This window comes from Hylobates moloch, unplaced genomic scaffold (assembly GCF_009828535.3).
Source record: "Hylobates moloch isolate HMO894 unplaced genomic scaffold, HMol_V3 SCAFFOLD_12, whole genome shotgun sequence".
NCBI classification, from domain to species: Eukaryota; Metazoa; Chordata; class Mammalia; order Primates; family Hylobatidae; genus Hylobates; species Hylobates moloch.
In genome coordinates, this window is record NW_026652287.1 from 102,278,326 (window position 1) to 102,289,434 (window position 11,109).

The window sequence follows — 11,109 nt, forward strand, 5'->3', positions numbered from 1 at the left end:
TGGAGCATCAGGTCCAGGGAAGAGACTTCATCAGAGCTTAGGAGAGCAGCCTGGGCTGACAACAGGCAGGAAAGAGTCCCACACATGGCCTCAGGCAGGTCGAACGCCTCTTGGGCCTCCTTTCCTCTCCTTCCTGCCTAGCTTGAAGCCAGGCCAGCCTGGGGCCAGGATCTCCTTGCTCATCCACCCTGACCACCCTAAGACTGGGCTCAGCTCGGGAGGTTGCAGTCCAGACCTCGCTCCCAGGCTGCCCGTCTGCCTCGGTGACTCTAGATTGGCAACAATCTTGATATGACACTATACGGGTCCCTAAACCTGGCCAATGACAGTTGAGGGTGGAGCAGAGGGAAGAGTTCTGTGACCAACGACAGTCATGGTGGCAGCGGGAGGACTAGGGGAGATAGCAGCAGCCTCCAAGCATTTGAACCCCTGCACCTCTGGGGGGCCTGCCAGGTCCCAGTCCACAGCACCCAGTGACTCACCCCTTACCCCTCACCAGTCCACTTTTCCCAATAATCCTTTTTTTTTTTTTTGAGAAGGAGTCTTACTCTGTTGCCCAGGCTGGAGTGCAGTGGCGCGATCTAGGTTCACCGCAACCTTCACCTCCCGGGTTCAGGCAATACTCCCGCCTCAACCTCCCTAGTAGCTGGTACTACACGTACCTGCCACCACACCTGGCTAAATTTTCTATTTTGGTAGAGATGGGATTTCACCATGTTGGCCAGGCTGGTCTCGAACTCCTAACCTCAGGTGATCCGCCCACCTCGGCCTCCCAAAGTGTTGGGATTACAGGCGTGAGCCACCATGCCCAGACTCCCAATATTCCTTCTAAGGTCGGGTGTGGTGGCTCACGCCTATAATCCCAGCACTTTGGGAGGCCCAGGCAGGCAGATCACCCGGGGTCAGGAGTTTGACACCAGTCTGGCCAACATGGTGCAACCCCGTGTCTACTAAAAATACAAAAATTAGCCGGGCATGGTGGTGTGTGCCTATAGTCCCAGCTACTCGGGAGACTGAGGCAGGAGAATTGCCTGAACCTGGGAGCGGAGGTTGCAGTGAGGCGAGATTGCGCCACTGCACTCCAGCCTGGGTGACAGAGCAACACTCTGTCTCGGGAAAAAAAAAAAAAATCCTTTTAAAGCACAAACATGAGTACCTCCACCTGCTCGGTGATGTGCACTCCACCAGGCCTGCATCCAGGCTCTCGTGCCCCTGCCCAGCCAGCTGACTGACTGACCTCGGTGCCCACGGTGACCCCAGTGCCCTGGGGAGGCCGTGCCCCATGCCACCTCGCCAGTGCTCCTGGGGCTGCCACTTCAGGTGTCTCCTGCACAGTCCGTGGCTGCCTGAGGCACAGTGCTGGATGGATGTCCAGGAGGCCCTGTGGGTCTGGGTGGATGGGGGCAGTCCAGGCACCCCAGGCAATAATGTCGATGGTATCGGCCACTGCGCTCCAGCACCTGCACTGTGCTGACTGCTCTAAAAAGGACTTTGCAGCCGTTACCTCCACCAACTCTCACAACCACCCTCCAGGGAATGGCCTCATTTTACAGGAGAGGAAACTGAGGCACGCCAAAGTAAACGCCCATGCCCCGATCCAGGGGTTGGTGGGCAGTGAAGCTGGTACTCAGCTTTCAGAAGTTGAATTCTCAGGGTGCAGAGCCCTTGTCCCAGCACAGGGCCTGTGTAGTGGACACTTAAGGGATGAATGAGCGAGTTCCCGCCGAGCCGGCTCCAGCACTCGCTCTGCCTGAGGGACCAGCCTGGCCACAGTGACCCCGACTCTCACCTCGGAAGGAGCCTGTCATCTCCAGGCCCACCCTGGAGGGACCCATCTGGATGGTAAACTCCCTGTCCACCTTGTCCCCAGCTCCTAGTGCTCACTCAACAGACATCCCTGGATCCGGGATGGAGGGCTGTGGTCCTCAGGCCCCTCCCGGCCCAGCTGTGACAGCACAGTTCGGCCAGAGGCCTGAGTTCTCCTCCAACCCGGCACCACCAGAAATCCAGGGACTTATCAGGCCTCCCACCCCGACCCAGTCTCCGCTGACCTCCCCAAACATAACCATCCCACCCCTTCTGCCTGCATGACCACCATTGGACAGCAGGCCCCCCACACTCAACCGCAGGCGACCCCTGCTCGTCCCCTCTCCCCGCAGCCATGCAGAGCTTGCTGAAGGGAAAATCAGACCTGCCCTCTCATCGGGTCAGCGCCTGGGACCCTCAATGGCCTCCCACTCCCTACTTGCCCTGGCCACGCTGGCCTTCTGTTTCCAGAACACACTAAGCTTGGGTCTATCTCAGCGACTTTGTCCTAACAACTCACTTTCTCATCCTCAGATCTCTTACCAAGCATTCGCCTCACAGAAGGGCCTTCCCTGGCCTGCCTGGCTCAAGCAGCCCCCAGCCCCGCCTTTGTCCACCACTGTCTCCCTGAGCTCTGCGCTCTGACCTGCCACCTAGAAGCATCTCTGTGACACAGCAATGAAGCGCTGGAGGTACACACTCGTGGCTCTACAATGCCTCCTCTAGAACCTTCCCCCTAGGTTACCATGGGCACCTGAGGGCGGCACCTAGCATGGAACCTGGCCCTGGCAATAAACGCTCACAAGTATCAGCTGAAAAGCAAACCTCATTTTCACAAGGCCCCAGCTCCTCCCAGGCAGGAGGCTGCCGTACCTGTCAGGGCGTTGACAAAGTGAAATCACTCCCACCCCGGCCCCTCCCAGCCACTCCTACGGGGTCCCTAAATCAGGAGGTGGGGGAAAGTGCAAGATCGCCCTGGGCAGGCAATGGGTGTGTATTTTCCCCTGTGTCAAGAGTGATGAAGGCACCAGCACCTCACAAGGAAATACAACTGTGTCCCTTCCCTGCTCCGGGAACCTCTGTGTGCACAGTGGTAACTCCCCACCTCCCCACTTCTGCCCAGATGCTAGACCTCAAGGGACCATCCCCTACTTTCCATCCCACTTGACAAGGAATGCGACAGGCCGACCACCAAGTGTCCGTGTCACAGATGAGGAAACTCAGGCTCAGCAAAGGTGACTCACCAGCATGCTGACGGCAGCAGGAGGGGGCATGGATTTCCTGATCTGGGTGTACCTGGGACCAGAATAATCTCAAGGGGCAACCGCCAAATTTATCATGACTCTGCCAATTTCCGGCCTAAGGCTGTGGCGAGCAAAGCACTGAGACGTGGCAAGCACACATACACAGCCTCTTTCTCCGTGGGAGACCAGGCAGGCCGACAGGCTGCCCATGCCATGCCAGCAAAGCCAGTCCCAAGGAACCACACACTGCAGGCCTCCACCTACGTGAAGCATCCAGAACAGGCAAATCCATAGAGACAGAAAAGAGCTTACAGGCTTCCAGGAGCTGGCGGGGATTGGGAGAAGTTCCTGAGAGGAAAGGGTGATTAAAAAAATGTTCCAGAATCAATTGTGGCAATGTTTCCACAATGTTGTGAATGTACTAAGAACCACTGAATTGTACACTTTATTTATTATTATTTTTCTTGAGACAGAGTCTCTCTCTGTCACCCAGTCTGGAGTGCAGTGGTGCGATCTCGGCTCACTGCAACCTCCAGCTCCCGGGTTCAAGCAATTCCCCTGCCTCAGCCTCCCAAGTAGTGGGGACTACAGGTGTGCACCACCATGCTTGGCTAATTTTTTTTTTTTTTTTTTTTTTTTGTTGAGACAGAGTCTTGCTCTGTCACCCAGGCTGGAGTGCAGTGGCGCGATCTCAGCTCACTGCAATCTCCGCCTCCCGGAGATTTAAGCAATTCTCCCGCCTCAGCCTGAGTACCTGGGATTACAGGCGTGCGCCACCATGCCCGGCTAATTTTTGTGTGTGTTTTTTTAGTAAAGACAGGGTTTCACCATATTGACTAGGCTGGTCTCGAACTCCTGACCTTGTGATCCGCCTGCCTTGGCCTCCCAAAGCGCTGGGATTACAGGCATGAGCCACCACGCCCGGCCTAATTTTTGTATTTTTTTTAGTAGAGACAGGGTTTCACCACGTTGGCCAGGCTGGTCTTGAATGCCTGACCTCAAGTGATCTGCCTGCCTGGGCCTCCCAAAGTGCTGGGCTTATAGGCATGAGCCACCGCACCTGGCTGTACACTCTAAATGGATGAACTATATGGAATATCTCAATAAAAACTGTTGCAAAAAAAAAAAAAAAACCTGCCTCAGGCCATCGGCCACGGCAGGGCCAGAGCCAGGGCCAGGCTCAGGCCTTGCACTATGTCCCAGCGTCCGCAGAGCTGATGAGATGCCGGCCAGCCTGGCAGAGCTGAAGCTGTCAAGGCTCCGCCCTGGGGCACTCACCCAGGTTACCCCTTCCCCATCCCTCACCACCAACAGCCCTAAGCTAAGTGAGCCCCTCCACAGTGGGGGCAGGACGGAAGCAGCACCAAGCCAGCATCTGTAGAAAATCCACGGACGCGCACTTGCAGACACTTGGCTCCACATTAAGACCAAGTGAAGAATTCTTATTATTCCGACAGGGTCTCATGTAGAAAAGGGGCCCAGAGAGGTGGAGCCACATGGCTAGCAAGAGGCTTCCAGTGTGCCCTGGTCTCTAAACAACAGGCAGAAATTCTCACACTGAGGCCCACCGTTCACTTCTAAGATACCTGATTAAACGGCACAGGCCATGGCCCTCGGCCCCCAAACCCCCTGCCCCTGCTACAGACTAACCATCTGCTTCGGGCAAAAGGTCAGGCTTCCCCTCCAAACCGAGCTCCCCAGACAACTGGGGCAGGGGCAGCCAGAACAAGACGGGAGGGTGCTTGCTGGTGCGTGGCATCCAAGAACCTTGGCCCTGAGAACCCAGGCAGCCCCTTGAACTCTTCACCTCAAGTGGCTCCTCTGAAAATCAGAGTAGACTGAAAGGCTCAAATGCAATTGAGTGGTCGACACTCTACAAACCTCAAGTATCAGGCTCTCAACAGAATGAAGATGCAAATATGGAAGAACAGAAAAAAAGGGAAAAAAACTTTCCCCCACCACAAACTCTGAATGCACTATGGCCTGAAGCCCTCTCAGTCCCCTCTCCCAACTTAATGAAGTCTGCTAGAATCCCTGGGAATGGAGCAGGAGAGTGGGTTTCACTCTCACTCTCTAACTAGGTGAACCTGGGCAGGCACTTGACTTCTCTAAGTCTCGTTTCCTCATCCGTGAAAAGGAGACACAGCCCACCAGGGCCGGCTGCTGTGAAAAGGCACCGAGCTAAAGCAGGTGGCCCTGACACAGCAGGAGCTCAGCAGGTGCAAGTCTCTTCCAGACCAACCCTGAGGCCACGTCCACACGCTTTCTGGCAGGACAGGTAGGGGACCGTCACTACCCCAAAGGTGATGGTGCTAAACACAGAGGAGCAGGAGAAAGACTCTACCCATTTGCCTAAGTGACTCCAGTACTTTTCCTCAGACCATTCGGATACTACGTCAGGCACCATGCACCCCGCCACCCCCATTCTTTGCAACTTTTAGCAACTTCAAGAAAGCGGAAGTGACTACCACTAGTTTTTAGCTACCGTTTGAAAACCATGAGTCTGGCTGCAAACGGAAGAAGGGGAAATTGTAAATGAGAAAGGAAGCCATTAAAAACGAAAACTACCTCTGCCGCTCTCCCTTCACCAGCTCTGCACTATTGCCTCTGGTTTCTTATTTAGCTGTGGTGTTCTAGGGCCTTCAACACCAGCCACCCCTCAAGCGCCTGCCAGCCCATTCCTTCCCCTGCTTGGACAGGCACTAACTGCAGCTCCCACAGAGCCATCCCCACTGCTGCAGGCATCCGTCCAAACACAGCTCTGCCGCCAGGGAACCAGTGGGCCCATGCTTCATCTGTCACCCCTTCCCAACCTGCGCTGACCCACAAGCACCCAGAAATGGAGGTCATGGGCACAGATGCCTCAGAAGGCCTCCAGAAACAGCTGCCTGAGCTGCCCCCAATGCTCAGCAGAAGCTCCAACGCCTGGCCCCCTGGCCAGTACCCTAGGAAGGGAAAAAGCCTGCTACCAGCAGCAGGCTGGCCAGCACCCAGCTCCTTCAAGGGCCCAGAGTCCCTCGGACAGCAAGACCGTCTCCCTCTAATGTCCCCCAAGCCTCCATCAGCTCTCAGCCAAATCTGAAAGGGGGTTGGGAACACCCAACTCCAGGGATGCAGTGACAGTAATGGCAACCCCACCACCTCTGAGCAGGACCTATGGTGTGTGCCGGCTGCAGAACCCAGCACCACCCACCCAGCAAGGAGGAATCAGGGACACCAATTTGGTAGAAAGGGCCACTGGGGCCAGAGGAGAAGGGGGACCTGCCCAAGGCCCAACAAGATGATGAACTAAGGCTTTCCTGTGGCTTGGGAAAGCCTTGGGGAGGGTCCCCACTTAAAGAGAACCCTCAGTGCCTCCTGCTCTGGCCCCAGAAGCACACCCTCCCAAGGGAGCTAGCAGCCCTGGTCCAACCCCAGAGGATGGAATAACTAGGAAACAGAAGAGTCTAGACACACTGGCCAAGGACTGGGACGGGGACTTCAACGCCCACATTCAGATCATCTCCTGAACTGGCCACAGGTTTAAAGGAAAAAAAGGAAAAGACCAATGAACAGATTTTGAAATAGCTCTTCGGAAAAACAGAATGGGGCAGAGTTAGTGTTACAATGTGATCCAAAGTCAGAAAAGCTTGCATTCCCATTTTACCTCCCCAAACTGAAATCTCTGTGGCCTAGACCAAGGATCTCACCCCACCGAGCCCCAGTTTCCTTATCCGGGAAATACCTCACAGATGGGGTTACTGTAAGGCAGCACTCTCTGGAGAAGGACCCACAAAACTGGCGTGCAAAGGGAAAACCACGGTTTAGCGTGGAAAGGCGGGTGAGCCCCATCAAGCCGGGTGCCAAGTGATTCTCACTCTGGGAAGGCCCCTCACTCTCACCAAAGCTCTCAGGCCTCTCCACCTCATCTCTTGCTACCTCCCGCGTGGGTGCCACACCTGACTGCCCTCAGCCCGGGCTGGGCTGCTCCCTTCTCCTTCCCTGAGCTCTTCGAGCCTGACTAGCTCCTCCTGGGTCCTTCAGGCCCCACACAAACACCACTTCCTCCAGGGAGCCTCCCCCCTGCATCTGTGTTAGGAGCCTGCTCCACGCCGCCTCCACAGCATCCCACAGTCACCCTAGGACAGCATGTGAACCTCGGCTCTGTGACAGGATGTACCTGTTCAGTCATCTGCCTCCCCCTGAAACATGCCGACTTCCCAGGATCTAGCATAAGGCCAGGCCCAACTAAAGCTACTTGTTGAATTAATGAAAACTGAAGCCAGATAAAGGTGTTCTGTTAAGAGCACTGGGCCACACATCCCAGAAAAAAAAAAAAATGGGGAGGGGGACCAGACAAGCAGGTTCTCCTCTAATGGAAAGAAACAGTAGATGAACCAACAAAAGCTAATGGCCACAAAGATGGTGGTAACTCGCAATACACAACTCACCAACACACAGCTCATAAGTCACGACAGAGCAAATAAGCCACAATGACACACAATACCCCAGCAGTGGAGCAAAGTTCTCCTCCTCTGCGCTGCTAACATTTGGGCTGGACGGTTCTTTTTGGTGTTGGGGCTGCCCATGCACTAGAGGACACTTAGCAACATCCCTGGCCTCCACCTCCACTCACCAGATACTGGCAGCATTCCCGCCAGCTGTAACAACCAAAAACATCTCCAGATATCGCCAATCGTCCCCCAGGGGACACAATCGCCCCCAGTTGGGAGCCACTGCACTAAACATTCCCAAATCAAATAATAATCGAAAGAACGGCCAGGTGTGGTGGCCCACGCCTTTAATCCCAGCTCTCTGGGAGGCTAGGCAGGAGGACTGCTTGAGCCCACGAGTTCGAAATCAGCCTGGGCACCACAATGGGGCACCACAGCAAGACCCAGTCTTTACAAAAAATACAAACATTAGCCGGGCGTGGTAGAAAAAATACAAAAATTGAGCAAGCATTGCAGGACGTGCCTGTAGTCCTAGCTACTTAGGAGGCTGAGGTGGGAAGATCACTTGAGTCCAGGAGTTCAAGGCTGCAGTGGGCAATGATTAGACCACTGCACTCCAGGCTGGGCAAACGAGCAAATCCTAGTCTCAAAATCATCATCATCATCCAAACAGCTACTGATTGCAGAGTGTCATGTGCCTTGCATTCTGCCACAGGCTTCTACAAACCCTGCACTTAATCCCTAGAACCACCCTCTGAGGACAGCAGTCTGCCATCCCCACTTACAGACGAGGAACAACTTGTCCACGGTCTCACTTGGCAGAAGCCGGACTCGGCCTAGGTCTGTCTGACAAAAGGTCCTCTAACAATTAGCTGGACTGCCTTCTCATGATCCCAATCCCAGAACTAGAGTTAAAAAAAAAAAAAAAAAAAAAGCCTAACATTTTCAACAGCATAAGCAGCTACAACAGCCATTCCCCCACTAGCAAGCACACGTGGCCGGGCGCCTCCATGTGTGTTGTGCATGTATGTAAACCCAGTCCTCATCCTGTGTTATTCAGGCACTCTCGAGTCCTTGCTGCACTTGCAGTGCACGCTAATAGTTAGATTCTTGCCCTTGGGCTGGATGAAATTCCACTGCAGTTTCTCTGCAACTGTGAACCCAGTACCGCACCTGACAGTCTACGCAGCTTCCTTTCCTGAAACATCCTGCCTTTCAGGCGGGTGTTTATGGTCACGTCTGTGTGTACAAAGAGCGAGCAAGAAAGACCCCAACCAGAGGTCCCATTCAAGGCCTGGACAAGCACGCCGGGCCGAACTACTCTGCCCCTCACCCTCCCAATACCACTGCACTCAGGACTCCGACCTTCCTTCCTTGACATATCTGCACGTGCTGCTCCTTCCCCCCACGGAAGGCCCTTCTTCCCACTCTCCATCTGTCACCTCCTACTCATCCTTCCTAGACAGAAAAAGCCATCAGTCCAGCCAGTCTCACCAGTGCCTCCCGCTGTGGCCCCCTGCAGCTCCCTAAGTTACCTCGATCACAACACGCAGGAATTGTGACTGTCCGGCTCTGCCTTTGTACCCCCTCCAGGGACTGGCCCCACCTCCAGGGCAGGGCCTAGGGCTGATGCCCCCTCCTCGGTGCCCAGCGCTAGGCGCCCTGCCTGCCCTCAGCAGGCTTCATCTCACTGAAGCAGGCCCGAGTGGTGGCTGCTCCAGAGACGCCCCGCTCCCAGGTCCCTCGCACAAGAAGCCGGAGGCGGGAGAGGGTCGGTCAAGGTGAAGACAAGCCCCGCTCCTCCAGTCCTGAGCTCCGGGGATTTAAGGAGGCTGCGCCACGGAAGAGGTGGCGGGGCAGAGATCGGGGCGAGAGGGAAGGGTGTAAACGGGCAAAGTCCAGGGTAACCAGGGAGAAAGAATCCTGGGGGGCCGGGGGCCGGCCAGAGAGGCAAGAGAGCGGAGCTGAGGCTCGGGGACTGGGGAGCGCAGCTGCAAAGAGAGCGAGGGGGAAAAGGCCGAGGGCAAGAGACTGAGACTAGGGTGGCGGCGGAGCTGAGGAGGAGAGATTAAGAGACTGGGGAGGGTCGAGGGGGAAGAAACGGGGGGCCGTGGAGAGGGAACCCGAAGGAAGGAGGGAAAGGATCCGAAGTAGAAAAGACCCGCGGGGGTCCCGAGAGGGAAAAGCCTGAGGGGACGCGGAGAGGGGAAGACGCGGGGGCCTGGCCCTGGAGAGGTAGGGTCGGGCGACGCGAGCCGCTCACCTGCGAGGGGGGGCGGCGGCTCCTCGCACTCGGGGCTCATCGGGGCGCCCCCCCCGCCCCGCCGCCGGCGGCTCCGGCCCCTGCTGCGGGGCCCGGTAAGTGGGGGCGGGGGCGGCGTCGGAGACTTGCGCAGGCGCCGGGGCTCGCGGGGTCCGCGCAGGCGCCCGCGGGTCGTGGGGTCCTCGCGCGCCGGGTCCTGCAGAGTTGAGGGGGTCAGCGCCGGGTGGAGTTGCGGGCGGGCGGGCGGGCGGGGGGCGTCACGAGTCCGCGTAGGCACCTCCGGGGTCCGCAGGCGAGGAGGGCGCGCGGGCCAAGGCGGGTTGCGGGCGAGCCGGGTCGCGAGGCCCGCGCAGGCGCCTCAGCCGGGAAGACGGGGGAAGTTGCTCCGGTTTCCACAGTCCAACCCAGCGCCCCACGGGAGGGGAAGGCGACCTCCTCCGTGGTCCAAACGGGCCGCAGAGCCGAGCAGCGACCGACGGAAGCCGTAGGCCTACTTCCTTAACCGCCGCTTCTCCAAAGCCGCTCAATCTCCGGGCTCTGCGGCCCGCCTCAGGGCCTCCGACGCCCGGCTCCCTCCGCCACTATCCCACAATCCCCCTAGCGCAGGACGACGCAGGAGGCCCCGCCCTCCCGAGGCTGTGTCGGTGCGCAGGTGCGGGAGGGGGCCGCACGCCTGGATGGTGCAGTGCGCGTGCGCCTGGGCGCTCCCGACACCGCCCACTCTTGAACCCCGCCGCAGTAGACGCGCTTGCGCCCGTTGGTGCCAACGGTCTGCCCCGGAATAAACCCAGACAGTTCAATGAGCCGGAGCTGCGCACCGGCTCCGTTCCAAGGCCCCGTGAATATTCCGCTCCAGGATTTCCCTTCCCACTCGCTCCGTTTGGAAAGCCGTTCGCTGTTCTGTCTCCTCTAATCATAGTCCGGCTTTGGCTCCAGGGTCGGGCTCTTGTGAAATCCAAACCTGGTTTTCGCTCCAGCCAAGGCCAGGCGCCTTCGTTCCGTCCGGCTCTCGCGCTAAGCCGCCTCCGAGCCTCAGGGGCCCTCAGTCGTTTCCATCTGCTGGCGATAGTCCCGGCCGGGTCGCTAGTGTTGCCAGTTCCGCTCAAAGCGGCCTCTAATAGCATCAACTGAAAGACACCTCCTAGACCTTGTGTCTAGATTGATGAAGGTCCCATCTGGCTTTGAGCCTCAGTTTCCCCAACTTTAATAGCCCCCCTGTCTACCCATGTTAGAGGCCTACTGTAAAAATCGTGTGGGCGCGAGGAACTGTTTTTTTTTTTTTTTTTTTTTTAAGACTGCGAATTGGCCGAGCGCGGTGGCTCACGCCTGCAATCACAACAGTTTACGAGGCCTGAGGCCGGAG

The 11,109-nt window shown here is 57.1% G+C and overlaps 1 protein-coding gene across 1 annotated transcript in view; it reads right to left on the minus strand.

The window, feature by feature from the left end:
* The window catches only part of PPP6R1 (protein phosphatase 6 regulatory subunit 1), a 29,007-nt gene extending 18,666 nt beyond the window's left edge, over positions 1-10,341 (minus strand). Inside the window, exon 1 of the mRNA XM_032171188.2 lies at positions 9,747-10,341. The gene's annotated coding sequence lies outside the window, so the exon portion shown is untranslated. The remainder of the gene's footprint in view (positions 1-9,746) is intronic.
* Between the last annotated feature and the right edge of the window lie 768 nt (positions 10,342-11,109).